Below are 15,295 nucleotides of genomic sequence, written 5' to 3' on the forward strand. Positions count from 1 at the left end.
AATTGTTTCTGTGCTTTTGTTTTACGTAAACAGCACCGTTGCAGTATTTTTTTTTACTTTGGACTGCACTTAATTATGCAATGTGAGGTCATAACATAAGTAAAGCGAAATTGCCACAATTACGCTGGCAAAATACAGATTTCACCTGGGTTTAAGAAAAATAAGAATATTCATAAGGATAATGACTACTATTTGTTTTATCGGTCTTCCCTGGAAATGGCAGGACCTTCTGCCAAAGGAAAATCTGTTATCAGAGAAGAAATGGAGCAAATGTTTCCCATTTTAGATGCAACCTGGGGTTCACAAAAATAGAGACTTTTGCTGACCAATCTTTTTCTTTGTTTCCTCGGTGAGAGGGTAATTCTCATGTTTTTCCACTGTATGTTAAAATTAAATCTTGGATACTGCGAGTGAAAGAGTGTAAACTATCTAACAGTTTCTCAATTCCTGTTGAAGATGTATATGCTGGAGGAGACAGATTCTGTTTTTCTGCCTCCTGATGATATTGTTTCCATACTGGCTACTTTTGAGGGGTAAACATCAGGGACTTCAGAGGAACGTAGGCCTAGAGATGTAGTAGGTAAGAAGACACAGGCAGCCTTAAAAAAAACTCATGCAGCTCTAAATATTGTTTTGAGACCAGGAATATATGCTGCTGACACCACACAGTCTCTATTGAAAGGTTTTGACAGGGTGACTGGGGTGATGATGGAAGGAGGGGACTGCTTGGACATGCTGGTCAATACATAACACAAGGCAAGGTTTCTGTTAGGCATAGCTTGTGATAGTCTGAGGGCTTAAGCGATGATGGCAGGTGAATCAGTCTTGATCATATGACGCATTTGGTTTAGAGACTGGAAAGAGAAAATCTCGGAAAAGGCAGCATTATTGAAAATTCCTTTCTGTGGGATCAAGCTTTTTGGTGAACAGCTAGCTTTCCCGGTAACCAATGCCTTCAAGGATCACAAGCATGTGTTTCCTTACAAAGGGAAGACATGTTCTTCAGTATCTTCATCTCAGGACTCTAATAATAGTCAAGAAGAAGAGGAAGAAGACGTTTTCAACCACATAGAGAATACCATTTATTTTAAAAAATAAGTCTTTCACTTAGAACGGGCACTGTTCCGTACTATCAAAGACCAGTGGGTGTACCTTCTCAAGTTGGAGATTATATTTTTAGACTTTTCAAAGGCCTGGGAAGAAGATGATTCAGGTTGGTGGGTTTTGAACATTGTGAAAAATGAATACAGCATATATGTATGCTCAAATCCTCCACAACAGGTGTTCATCCCTACTGCTATTCTAAAAAGTAAAGTAAAGGCTATGGTATTATTGGAGGAAATAGGGGATTTGCTGCAGAAAAGGGTGATAATACCAGCACCCAATTTTTCTCTTGGAGATAATACCAACACCAAAGTTATTTTTCAAGTTGAGAAAGTGGCAAGAAGATAACAGCCTGTCCTGGATATGAAGAGGTTCGAATAGATTACCACAATTAATTTCCCAATGGACTGTCTCCAAAGAATTATTCTATTGGTACAGCAGGGGGATTTCGTGGTAAACTTATATTTGCAAGCTGATTATCTACACATCCCGATATCTCTGCACTGTTAGAAGCTCCTACAATTTGCAATGCAGGATGGTCACTTCAAGTGAGTTTGTGTCCTCCCATTAGGCAAGGAATCGGCTTGTGGGTGCTTTGCAAAAACGATGTTGCCTCTAGTGGCTCTCATACATAACAAGGTAATTACAATGTACCCTTTATTGAAATAACTGGATGATTAATGCTCCTTCAATACAACAGGTGGAGGCTCATCTGAAGGCTATTATGTAGCCCTACTTCAGAAGGACCAGTTCTTGATAAATCATAAAAAGTCAAGACTGATTCCTTGTCAGGATATGTAGTGTATCGGGCATGATCACCTGATCCCCTCCGTTCAGCGAAGACCTCCCACTTACTGCCCCACCCCACCAGCGCCTTGAAACCTTAGCGGGTAACAAGTATTATGATAGATTGATTGATTGATGATTTCACACAGACAAGGGGTGGTCCTTCTCCAAGATGAAATGACATTGATAATTTAGTAGCATGTTTCTCTTCTCAAAGGGAAAGGGGAGACTGAAAGTGAAGAAATTGTTCCAAGTGCAATGAGACATGGCAGTAAAGGTGTTCATTGATGGACAAGGTTCCAACTAGGAACACCCCCTCCCCCTTGAAACTCTGGAAACTTCTGTTTATGAACCTGAACATGCTCTTTCCTATGTCTCACATCAGTCTGGAATCGAACTGATAGCTCAAAACATACGATTTGGGAGGAGGAACTCTTTTGTAACGTGTTCACCCAAGAATCATTACAACAGAAGAACATGGCTATGGATGGGCGCCATGATGGACTCAGTCGAGAGGTAACCTCTGCAGGTCATGAATCAAACCTCGAACTGGAAGGAGATGAAAGTGGTCAAACAAGCATTGTTAATGCCTTCTCCCCACATTTGAATACTTCCAGTGGCTATCAGAACAAACACTCTAACCACAAAGACCTACTTAAACAACCAGAGGGGCACTCACTCAGGATCCTTAGCAGTGAGGGCAAAACTAATTTTCCACAGGGCACTGAAAAATCTTCATTCCCATTCAGGAATTTACACAAGGAGGGTAGACAGGCTAAGCAGAGATTTTCCTCCAATAGAGGACCTTCATCAGAGTCCAGTTTGTTTCAATAAGGTTCTTAGGAAATGGGGATTTTTCTAGTGGTGAACCTCTTTGCGACCAGGGAGAATGCTTAATTGCCAGCATTCATTTTCATATTCATGCTTTATTCCCAATGTTCATATTCAGACACTTGCCAGTGGCCTCCTGTTTCACTCTTTGTCTTTCCCCCTTTTCCTAAGACTATCAATAAAAATCAAGAGGGAAAGATCACTGTGATAATGGCTGCTTCCTTTGGGCCCCACTACTCCTGGTTTCCTCTGCTTCATTAGATGGGGTGGATCAGAAGTGGCTCTTTTCAGTTTCTCCCTCTCCTCTGCCAGACATTACAGTCCATCAAGCAACCTTGATCAAACCTTAATTAGGGGTCTGGAAGTTGAGTGGTTAGGCCTTCAGACGAAAGGTCTTTCTAGAATTTTAAATATTGCAGACCAGACATCTATAGGAGGTTGTTTCTACTCTTCGCTCATATTCTCAGCATAGGGAGCTGCTTAGAAAATTGAGTGCTTCCAAAGAGTACAAAGCTGCATCTTATGAAGGCATTTATGTTCACCCTGGGTTTAGCCTATATTAAAGCCTTTAAAGAGACCTGCAGTGGGTTTGGTTACCCAGAATATTTTTTTCTTAGTAGGTACTGAGGTGCTTTTCTATTGTCAGACTGCCAGTCAGAACATTTGTTCTGGATTAAGATCTTGTGTTAGTGTTAGATTCTATCAGAAACATCCTTTTCAATTTGCTTGTATTTGTCTCTTTACAGTATTTACAGAAAGTATTCATTTTGTTTTCCATAACCTCAGGAAGATGACTAAATGAGTTGGGGTCTGTATTTTAGGATTTTCCCAGATGAAGTAGTTCTCAGACCAGACCCTCCTTTCAAGCCTGAAGATTTATTTTCTATTCATGAAGAACAGGAAGACATTTTGCCATAGTTGGTTTCTCATCCTTCATCGGTAGATCAGGAATCGGGACATCTCTGGACTTTAGAAGAGCAGCTCTGATGCATATCAGCTGACTTCTTTTTATAAGGATGATAGATGGGTTGAAACCATCAGTCTAGTCTTTAAGTAGATGAGTGCGTGCAACTATTTCCCTGGCTGACAAACTAGGGGGCATATTTATACTCTGTTTGCGCCGAATGTGCGTCAAAAAGTTTGACGCACATTCGGTGCAAACCGTGCACCATATTTAAACTTTGACGCCCAAGCCCGCGGACGGCAAAATTCCTCCTTGTGCGTCATTTTTTGGATGCAGGAAACTGCCTTGCGTTAATGACATGCAAGGTAGGCGTTCCTTATTTATACTACGGCGTCATTTTGACACACAGGAGGTGGCGGGCCTTAAAAAATGGCGCACAGCCTGATGTGCGCCGTTTTTTAACTCCTGGGTCAGGGCAGGCGTTAAGGGACCTGTGGGCTCACTTCCATGGTCTCTGACCATGGAAGGAGTCCAGAGGTGCCCATCCCTGCCCCCAGGGACACCCCCTGCCACCCTCGCCTACCCCTGGAGGACACCCATGGATGGGGGGACCCATCCCAGATAAGTACAGGTAAGTTAGGGTAAGTATTTTTTTTTTAAGTGGCATAGGGGGGCCTAATTTGGGCACCCCTACATGACACTGTGCCCAAAGACCATGCCCAGGGGACAGAAGTCCAATGGGCGTGGCCATTAGGCAAGAGGGCATGACTCCTGTCTTCGCGAAGACAGGAGTCATTTCAATGGGCGGTGTACGTCAAAAAATGGCGCAAGTCCGGTTTGAGGCATGATTTTTGCCTCAAACCTGACTTGCACCATTTTTTGATGCACAACCCCCATTTTCCCCTACGTCGGCGCTGCCTGGTTTGAGTCATTTGTTTAGGACTCAGACCAGTCCGCAGTGCTGGCTAACGTAATTCCTTAAATAAGGCGCCTGCATGGCGCGTAGGAATGGCGTTAGCCGGCTGTAACATTTTTGACGCGAAACCAGCGCCGGTGATGGTTTGCGTCAAAAAGTATAAATATGGGCCTAAATGTGATCCTTGCCCAGGAGGTGTACAAGTGACATCAAATCGAACAATGTCAACGTCTTAGGCAGAAGGTCTAGGAGCAACAATTTTGGAAATTTGCAGGTTAGCCACATGGGCAGTGTCCTTGACTTTTGTTAAACATTATCGATTCATTATGAGGCTACATAGTATGGTAATTTTGGAAAGGTGCTGTCAGCAGCAATTTAAGTTGGTTATTTGAGCACTTGAATATAATTGTTTGTTCCATCATGAATTTAACTGTCAGTGTTTCTTTAGGTGAACTGTTGAATTTGCTAGGGCCTGGATTGCCTTTTTAGTTTTAATATACCTCGAACTGTCATGACGAGAATGAAGAAGTAAACAATGAGACACTGTTTTATTTACTTACTGATAGTTCCATTACTTTGTTTTTTTTACTTTGTTACATTCATTAAGGTCTATAGTTAGTTTAGTATAACCAGTAAGTGTAGAGGATGGAGTTTCCCTTTTATAGTGGAGGAGCTTGGCCTCCCTTAACAGAAATAAATGCAAAAACAACAGATGATGGACGGAATGCAGAGCAAATCAAGCATCCCCTCCTCCCAGTCACAGATCTGGGTCGAATCCATCCGTTTTTTTGCTTGCCATGCCATTCCAGTTTGGACCCAGCCATATACAAATCAGTCTTGACCCTGTTCCCCATAGCAACAGTCCAGCACAGACTGCCAAGCCAGGTCTTCCCTGGACCAGAAACAAGCATCCCAGGACTGATTTCAGGGTATCACCCTTCATCAGCCAGGCTAGCTTGAATCTGGGGGCATAGCAAGCACTGGACCCATGTCTGGGCATACACTTCCCACTTGGGGTGACAAATGCAAAAACAACAGATGATGGACGGAATGCAGAGCAAATCAAGCATTCACCCCCAGTCACAGATCTGGGTTTAATCCGTCAGTTTTTTTGCTTGCCATGCCATTCCAGTTTGGACCCAGCCATATGCAAATCAGTCTTGACCCTGTTCCCCATGGGAACAGTCCAGCCCAAACTGCCAGGAGAGATCTTCCATTACGTGAGTCCCTTGCTCACTGTGCCACTGGATTCAAGCTAGCCTGGCTGAAGAATGGTGATACCCTGAAACTGGTCCCACAATACTTGTTTCTGGTCCAGGGAGAACCAGGCCTGGCAGTTCGGGCTGGACTGTTCCCATGGGGAGCAGGGTCAATTCTGAGTTGCATATGGCTGGTTCCAAACTGGGGTGGCATGGTGAGCAAAAGAACAATGGATTAAACCCAGATCTGTGACTGGGGGTGAGTGGTTGAAAAGTTTCAGCACTCCGTCCTTCATCCTTTTGCGTTGCTAAAGTTGCCCTCAGTGGGAAGGGTATGCCCAGACGTGGGTCCCTTGCTCACTGTGCCACCGGCTTCAAGCTAGCCTGGCTGATAAAGGATAATACTCTGAAACTGGTCCCAGGATGTTTGTTTCCGGTCCAGGGAGGACCTGGCCTGGTAGTTTGGGCTGGACTGTTCCCATGAGGAGCATGGTCAAGACTGATTTGCATACGGTTGGGTCCAAAGAGGGGTGGCATGATGAGCAAAAGAATGATGGATTAAACCCAGATCTGTGACTTGGGGTGAGTGGTTGAAAAGTTTCAGGACTCCGCCCAGCATCCTTTTTTGTTGTTAACAGAAATAAAGGTTGAGCTACAAAGTGCTCTGTGGGTGAAGATGATCTTCTCCTACTGTTACGATTCCAACGAGGAGGAAAAAAATCGGAGCTATATAATTACAAGTAAGTAATTAAAACAATCGATGGCAAAGGACATTTATAAACCAAAGAGATGGTTGCGCTGTTAATTACACCCATCCATATCTGTGGAATCTCTTGTGCCATGGGCTAAAAGCATGCAAAGCAGATTCAAGCTTTCATCGCAAGTAGCCGGTTAATTGTAAAGTGTTCAACCTGTTTTGAAGGAAGCTTGGCAGCCTGTCAAAAATGACAAGCTGCTGCTTGCATCGAGCGTCGCATACCTGTGGGGAGGAGAGTCATTTTCTGTGACTCACTCATCTTAGCTCTTTTTTTTACCTTTTCCTCGCCTGGCTCATCTCTTCCAGAGTACATCCTGCACAGCCCTCCAAGGAGCCACTACCATAATGCTGCTTCCTTCTTAAGTAACCCTCATGCACTTCTCCTGTCTTAAGTAGGCTTGTGTTTGCAGCACTTTGATACAGGTTTCTAGGGTTTGCTTTCTTTCGCGCCTCGAGGATCAGGTTCAAAATCAGCTCTGGCAAAGATACTCCAACCACTCCCACATTGAAGGAGGCCACATCTTGAAAGGGGGCACAGCAATCCATCCGGCTCTGAAAACAGCCCTTTAGCAGGGACAGGGGACACGCTACTTAGTTGAAAAGCAGGAAGTGTTCCGGTAGCTGAAGCGGAGCTCAACAAACCAAAAAAAGATTTCTTTTTGTAAAAAAAAAAAAGTACATGCTTTCAGTAGCTAGAACTCAAACGGTATATATCCAATATTTAGGAATCCTTTTTATATAAGGAAAAAGTACTTCATGGATGTATCAAAATGTAGGAAACATACAAGAATCAATCATGTGCAAATTGATTTACAAAACACTAGCAATGATAGGTCACGCCTACCCACCCTAACAAAACCACCCTAAAACTCACACTCTCATCCTCAATCACCGAACTACAACTGGCAGAAAATACAAGCCACAGTCAATCTCCAGTGGGCAGGAACAGAGAATTTGGATCCTATTAGACAAAATATTGAAACTTATACTACAATTTAATTGCGTTTCTTTATATGCATTTACAATGTAAAGTTCCCTGGTACATTTTGTCAGAATGCAGAAAAACTGTGCTAGCTTCTACTGTAAGGCGCATGGTAACTTATGCTAATGCATGGTACCTTTGTCTTCATAAGCACATTCTAGCCTCACAAACACTGCCTTAAATGGGCAGGCACTGCCCGGTACCAATATCCACACTTCTTTAATTTAAGAGGGAGTGTATCTGCCCATCTCAGCACTGCTGCAGTGCATTTAATGGGAGAGTTTTGGCACTTCTGAGGAACAAGCAGGTATTCTAAATAGTGTGTACCTGCATTTCTATATTTCCATGTATAGCACTGCTGACTACAGAAAATACCACCACTCAAGTGTTCCCTAGAGCTGGGAGATAGGACCATTTTTCAACGACATTGAACCATTCTACTGGCTGCCTGTAACTGCCAGAAAATTACAAGTGATCTGTATGTACATCAGACTGGGTTCTGTAGGAAAAGATGAAACCTATCTCGGAAAGGAACCCTGCACTCTGAAACACATTGACTCTTTATTGTACCTCGTTATCATAGAAGGCATCTTTCAATTACTTCGCATATAACGTTTTTGTGTCATTTGGTTTAGGATAAAATTATCAAAAGTTAAGTTCCTTTGTTGTTGGAACCATGGAGTTCCTCCTTAGAAAGAACGAGAGGCCCTAAATTGGGTCGCGACTTGCAGGCGAAATAAACATATTTAATTGGTGGACAATCAGAACATCTTTTTCAGTAGGAGATGTTTTAAAGTTTGAATATTGTTTTGAATTGTAGCACATGATCGTGTTTCCACTCTAGTACTCATGGAAAGTGGAATAGTGCGTTTGGGGGAATGAAAGGTAGGGATCCACTTGAGTCAAGAAACAAGGCGTGAGAAGAAGCATAAAAAAATACTAGACCCTGTTCGCAACTTTAACAGACCTTATCTCGAATGATGACAGAAGAGCCAACGTTTCTTACTCCAAAGCTTTTGCCAAACTTTCCCAGGAAGGGTGCCACTGGATTATCCGTGTTTAACTCCCGAGTCCCTTATTGAATGCTTGCCTTTGTGATCACAGTTTTCTACACTCTTCCAACAACAAAAAAGATCTACAGCACAGCAAATTTAATCCAGGTCACTTCACGAGGTACAAACTTTGGAAAATAATGTTGAGTTTTTATTTTTTCAATACTTGGTCGCTGCAGGCCATATATGTCACATCGTAGTGACGTTGCTGAAAGTACATTTACTTTTTCATTTAACTTTTTACTATTGAAGATAAAGTGTTGTTTGGGTTGATTCCTCTTCAGTAAATGTGGGTCAAATACTGATCCCCAGTATTTACCTTCATTGTGGGCGGAGATCAAGGTGGCTCATAGCAAGTGGCATGCAATACTCTAAAAAAAATCTTTTATGAGTGTCTTCTTCCTCCTGTCCCACAAGCTGCCAAAATATGTAGACTAAAAACGTCAACACAGAGCAAGCGAAGGCTGGGAGCTCGGCATGGGAGAAGCATATGAGAGAGGGCTTGCAACATCAATATAGAGAGCAAAGCAGAGCATGAGGGGGCGGTTTTTGGTCTAAGGAAGAACAAAGCACAGGAGGGAGAAAGCTGGAAAACATATGCACTCTTATGGAGTGCTTAAGTAACAGGAGAAAGTAGTTGACTAAAAATGAGCAGTGGAAGGATAGAAGCCAGAGAATCAGCGAGATGGTAAGGAGGCTGTGCTCCAGGGAAGGAACAAACACACAATGGAGAAGCTGGGACAAGGAAAGACATTGTTTAGAAGGGTAAGAAGCAAGCACATGAGAGTGACAATTAAGACAACTAATGGTACGTAGTGGGCAAGCTGTAAGCCTTCATAAATTCATGATAAGCCTACAATAAATCTTTTGCTATTGCAACCAGACAACTGGCTCTGTCTGGTAGGCTCAACCTAGAAACTATGCAACAGATCTTCTCCTCATGCATACCCAGGATCCCAGTGAGTTCCCCATATCCATCAGGACTGCATCAACCCTGCTCCAGTTTAGGAACATGCTGAAGACACACCTCTTTAAAGGACATTATACCATGCAGCAGTAACAGTCCATAACTCAGATAACCATCCTATCACATGTACACTGTGTTCCTGCCTTTGATACTGTACTGAACTCCGGTGCCTTTCAACTAGGTTTGCACTATACTAATACTACATACTTACATATATACAAAAGGATGAGGTTTGCCAACTAGAGTTGCCTGGTTACTGTGTACATCTAGGTAAATCGATGCCTTGCTGCAGTACCAGAGCAGGTGCTTCAATAAGGTGAGATAAGGTGTCAAATTTAGGGTGCCACTATCGTGTTCCACCTAAATACAAGCAATAGTCTGCCGAAAAAAATTACCTTTTTGTTGGCACTTGAGGATGAGTGCCAAATGTCCCTGCACCTTTCTTTGAACGTGCAGCACAACTTTCCTGCTCAGTCAGCACTGGTTGTTATGTCAATTCTATTGTAGAGTGAGCAAAGCATTGATAGTGTGGGAGAGATGCAATTCCTGTGAACAATCAAGCAACAAGCATGACAGCTCTCTGTTGTCTTGTGTCCACAAGGTTGGCAACAGAGCAGCCTAAGTACACTGAACCTGTGTGGTCATGCTTGGCATTAATGACGGTGCTAATAGCAGTAGGTGATGATGTATCTGAGGGTATAACTACATCTGAGTTTTGGCAACAAAACTGTCAAATTGACTTATTGCTTGCGAAATACAGACAGTGGGCTTTGCGTCACCCTTTGGTAAGGTCATAGTAAAACAATTAGACATGAAATGCCATTCAAATTATAATCCAGAAGAAAAGAAAAACCGTTTCTCTTATTAAAAGAAGCTATTCATGAAGCCTGGTCTTGTCAATACTCAGACCTCATCACTAACACTTTCAGTAAGCGGAAGGAGGTCTTTAAGATCCTGCGTGAATCAACTGATCCTCAGAAGTCTGAACCACAAATTAATATCTCTAAATATTTCTGTAGTAAAATAGCTGAGTATTTTGATCAGAAGCTAAAAGCCATTTGTTCCACCATCATCTCAAGCTTGTATTAGGATAATAAGTTCCTAACGTCTACCAGAGTTTGCATTTGCTCTCCATATTTCCCTTGTTTGAGTTAATTTAAGTGTCCTCCCACAAACAAATTGATTTTATTGATCAGAACATTCAAATCTGGCTCCTGTTTAATCCACTTTACTTTGGTAATCCTCATCAAGTTTACTTTGGAGTTACTGAACCTGTTCTCAAGATAATTGATCTCTGTTTTATTTCTGGTATTGTACCAGCTGACCTGAGCAACGGATAAAACCTCTAATAAAAAAGCCTAGTTCAGACCCTCAAGATCCCTTGACCTAACGTCAAATCACATTGCCGCATGCCATCCAAAGCACATATAAAACATTACTAAATAACTTTGGAAATATCTGCAAATTCGCCAGTTACTTGACAACTCACAAGTGGATTTCCGGTCCTGCAGTAGTAAGGAATCAGGCCTAGTAGCGGTTATCAATGATCTTTTATTAGCTGCTGAAAGGAATTCCACTAGCATTCTCATTCTGCAGAACCTGCGGCAGCCTTTGACACAGAGGACATGATATCCTTATCTCATGCTTTTTTTAATGTGGTATTGAAGGCCCTGCTTTTGATTGGTTTACCTCCTTTCTTACTAGCCAAGTCGAGAAAGCTACACTGAAAGCATATACTATGGCCTTTTCAGAAGTACTGACTGGAGTGCCATAGGTACGTCCCTGTCTTCCTTAAATATCTTTGTGAAACCTCTGTCACCTATTATTAGGAGATCTGTATGTATGCTTCATTCCTAGGCTGATGACATTCAACTTATTTTGTTTGGGTGTTCAAAAAACATTCTTCCTTGTCTTCTCTACCAAATGGCTTTATAACATTAGGTAATGGATGTCCTTCAATTGATTGAAGATCAGGTTTGATAAACAGAGATCTTTGTTATTGGGAAGGAGTATTCCCCCGCACATCTGTTTTTTGGCTTTCAAAGCAGGGCCCTCATCCTCCTGCAAAAAACATTTTGGGAAAATTTATGTTACCCTAAAACTCTGTCTCTGCGTGGTGGCTGATATGTGCATCTGCCATGTAATCCCCAGCTGCAATGATGTCTGGATCTCTGGTGCTGATCTTTGTTGTCATGTGTGAACATGGATCGTGTGTGCACCATAAATAAACCTGTCTCACTGACTGTGGTCTGGTTGGACCAGGAGGGGAGCCTAAAGCACTACCATCATAGTGATGAAATGATACTGTCTTTTCTAGGAGTTAGGAAGAACAAGTGTGGTGCTGGCATGTAGTGATCAGTAAACAGGTCTTTTTACCTGTGTCACTGGAGTGAGGCCTACAGGCGTACTCATTTAAAGATCTGCTCCGGGGTGCTTACCTCACCCTTGGCCTACATTAAGTTAGTAAGTACCACTGTGCAGTGCATGTGTATCGTATGCATGTGCTGGGTGTATGTGTGCCTGTGAATGGTACAATACATGGAAGATTCTGGGTTCCATTTGTGAAACTAAGGGCTGACTGGAGGCGTATAAAGAAGTTGAGAAATCACCGCAGATAGATGTGTGGATTGCTGCATTCATGATAGCTGAATGGAACACACCCTGGAAGAAGGAGAGTCAGGCTCTCCCGTAAACTTCAAAGGGTGCTCTTTGATTCAGGGAGATGTCACTGGAAAGGGGTCTAGGCACATCTAAGGATGGAGATGGGGCTGATAGAAGAATCATAAAGAGTAGGGCTGGAGGCCTGTGGTAACATTTTGATGCACATATCACTGAGGCTGACATCAAGACGTGGACCTCTAGTCACTTTCATGGCATGTGTTGTGGGGCTATCAGAATTGGAGTTGTTCTTAATGTGACAGACTGAAGGGCAGCCAGAGGATTAGGCATTTCAAAACAAAGCAGAGCCCCAACATACACTTCAAATACTCAGACCCTAAATCACATTTGGTGTCTGGAAATGGATTGTATGAAAGAAAGTTCAAGGCTCTCAAAACTGTCAACTGTCAAGCAGTCTATTTGGCAATGTGAGGAGGAGAAGCTCTGCAAAACATCGGCCCGTGACCAGGGCTAACAGCTGGACCTCTAATCCTCCTGCTTGGTGAGGCGATATCCCCAAGGGACATCCAAGACAACCTGCCCCAGGAGCCTTGAGCACCAGTGCCTGTCATCTTGCTAGGACCAGTAGCCCTGTGAGGAAGAGGAGAGCACTGGAAGAAGCAATATCCAGTGAGGGATGCAGTGGAGTGGCTCCCTTTAACCATGTGTGAGCAGATGATTGGTGCACTGATGAGGTCATTACCCATGTGCATGTTCAAGCCAGTGATCCCGTATGCAGGAGGAGCTGTGTGAAGTTAACCATGGTCAGCATCACTGCCATGCTGTTCGGGCCACAGCCCATGTGCAGAGTGAAGTTGGCAATGGGAGCCACTGTGAAGATTAGTGCTGTGTTCGTCGGTCGTCATTCCTGTGCGGTGTAAGGTCAGTCGGTGACCCTCTATTCCAGGTGGTGCCACCAGAGAGGACAAGGATCATTGCCTGGTTCAAGCTGATGTTGTGAGGAGAGGCTACTGTGGTGAGCTATGGGGGCCCAAGCCCTGACTGAAGATCATAACAGGAGCAATCTACCCCACACCTATGGCAAGGATCAGAGGAACTTAACAGTCTCACCGGAGGAAGCGCCTTGGATGCCCAATAGCTACCCCTGTGCTACTCACCAACAGCAGCTGTTACCCCTCCCGCCATGGAAACTCTGTTCACACAATCTTTTTCTGGAGCAGGTAAGGTGATTGCAGTGCCAGAAGACTAAGGGGGGGGGGCTTGCTCTGCCAGATAGCACTTCTGGTGCTGGGACACTTTTGACTTTTATCAGAGTCGGAGCAGGACTCCTGAAACACATACGACTAGTAGCTTAGCCTGAAGGACAACTATAGTGAAGGGGGAATATCACTACCGCTAGTGAGTGGGAAGTGGGACTCAGTGACCTGTCTATTGAGCACTTGAGCCCTGACCTCAGTGGCTGTGTGTATTGTTTGTGTGTGCTGTATTTCACTTTGTGTTTGTATATAAATATTCCTTTTTGCATGAACGCAAGTGTTTGACTGGACAATCATTTATTGCTGCTATTGAACGTATTTTGAGTTGTAAGCCTGTGCTCCCCCCGTATCTACCCACCCTCTGCCTAAGAAGCCTTGGACTGCTCTACCTGTGCTACCACTGAGAGTCAAGTGCTGTAAGAGGTACTTGGCCCAGTTGTTCGGGTCTCTTAGTAGGTGGGGCCCTTTGGGAGTAAAAGGACTCCACCCACACTGTTTTGCCCAGTAGTTTCTGCTTGTGCCATAGCCCTCTGAATGAGAAGCTGCCGGTTTCCTGTGCTAGTGCACTACATAAGCTTAAACCTATTCTACCTGTGGTAACCTTAGAGGCTAGGAATTCAATAATGACTGATGTTATAGGTTCATGATTAGCCTGTTGCAATTCCTTGTATTGTATTCTCTATGAGAAACAATTGAATATACGGCAGTCTATACAAAATCAAGCAGCCTAGGCTGGTATGTAAGCATCATACTACACATCAGCCAAACCCATTTTAAACAAACTTCATTGGCTCCCTAATCAAAAGGGGATTATTTACAAAAGTGTATGCGAAGCACAAAAATTTGTCTTTGTACCTCACTTCCTTAAGTCTCACATCAAGAGAGACTTACCACCCTATGAGCTCCTCTCCTTCAAATACAATCCTTTAGTCAGATTCATGAGTCCCCTTCTGGAGATAAACTCTTTTTGTGCTTTGCTGCCTAACAATGACACCTTTTCTCTTCATCCCTAAGGTCTAGTGACATTAATTCCTGTTTAGGCCCTTCTTTTCTTTTCATAACTACCTCTCACTTCAGACAGTTAGATATCACAAAGAGGTAGAGAGCTTTGGGTGTATGTGGAACTTCTTATATGCCTCATAACATAACAATTTGTTTTTCTTGAGGAACTTCTTTCATTCATTGACTTGAGGCTTTGTCAATCATGCCTTGAGTCAGCCTCCTTGAGTATTCACCTCTCATAATGCTACTGGCAGTTTGGGTGGATCCTTTCACCTCTACTTTAATTCTTTCATTGAACTGCCTGAGGGACTCTGTTTATATCTATAGACCTTTTGTGCTCTCCTGCTGGCTCTGTTCTGTGGTTTACGCTCTAATATGCGAATGCTACGTGCGTGAGCACATTAAAACCCGATTTATTGGCTTTGCCAATGCTTGATTACTAACTGAGTGGGAACACAGCACGTTTGGTGTTGCTCAAATCTAAGATTCATTGCTTACATCACCACCAAAGTGGACGGTATGTGGTTTTTGTGAGGGACAAATGAGGTCTAGGCAGCCGTGGCTTGTGGGGTTCACAGGGGGCGGGGCAGCCAGCATGCGGGGGAATAGATGAGGGGACATTACACAAAACATACAAATCAAATACATTTTAAAAAACGTATCTCCGCTCTGTGGGCTGATCCTCTCCGTTGTCCGGATGCTGCAGGCACAGGCTCCCAGTCTGCTCTGCAGCCAATCCTGACGCTGCTCAGAGCAGCGTCAGGATTGGCTGGGAGCGCCCAGCCAGGGCGCTTCCAGGCAGACTGGGAGCCTGTTCAGCCTCTCTCAAGCCCGGCCGGTCTTGAAAAAGCCTACTGTGCATGTATGTTTGGCCAGCCCGAGACGGCCGGCCAAACATACATGCGCAGTGAGGGGAGTGC

The sequence above is a fragment of the Pleurodeles waltl genome, chromosome 3_1 (genome assembly GCF_031143425.1).
Source record: "Pleurodeles waltl isolate 20211129_DDA chromosome 3_1, aPleWal1.hap1.20221129, whole genome shotgun sequence".
In the NCBI taxonomy this organism is placed as follows: Eukaryota; Metazoa; Chordata; class Amphibia; order Caudata; family Salamandridae; genus Pleurodeles; species Pleurodeles waltl.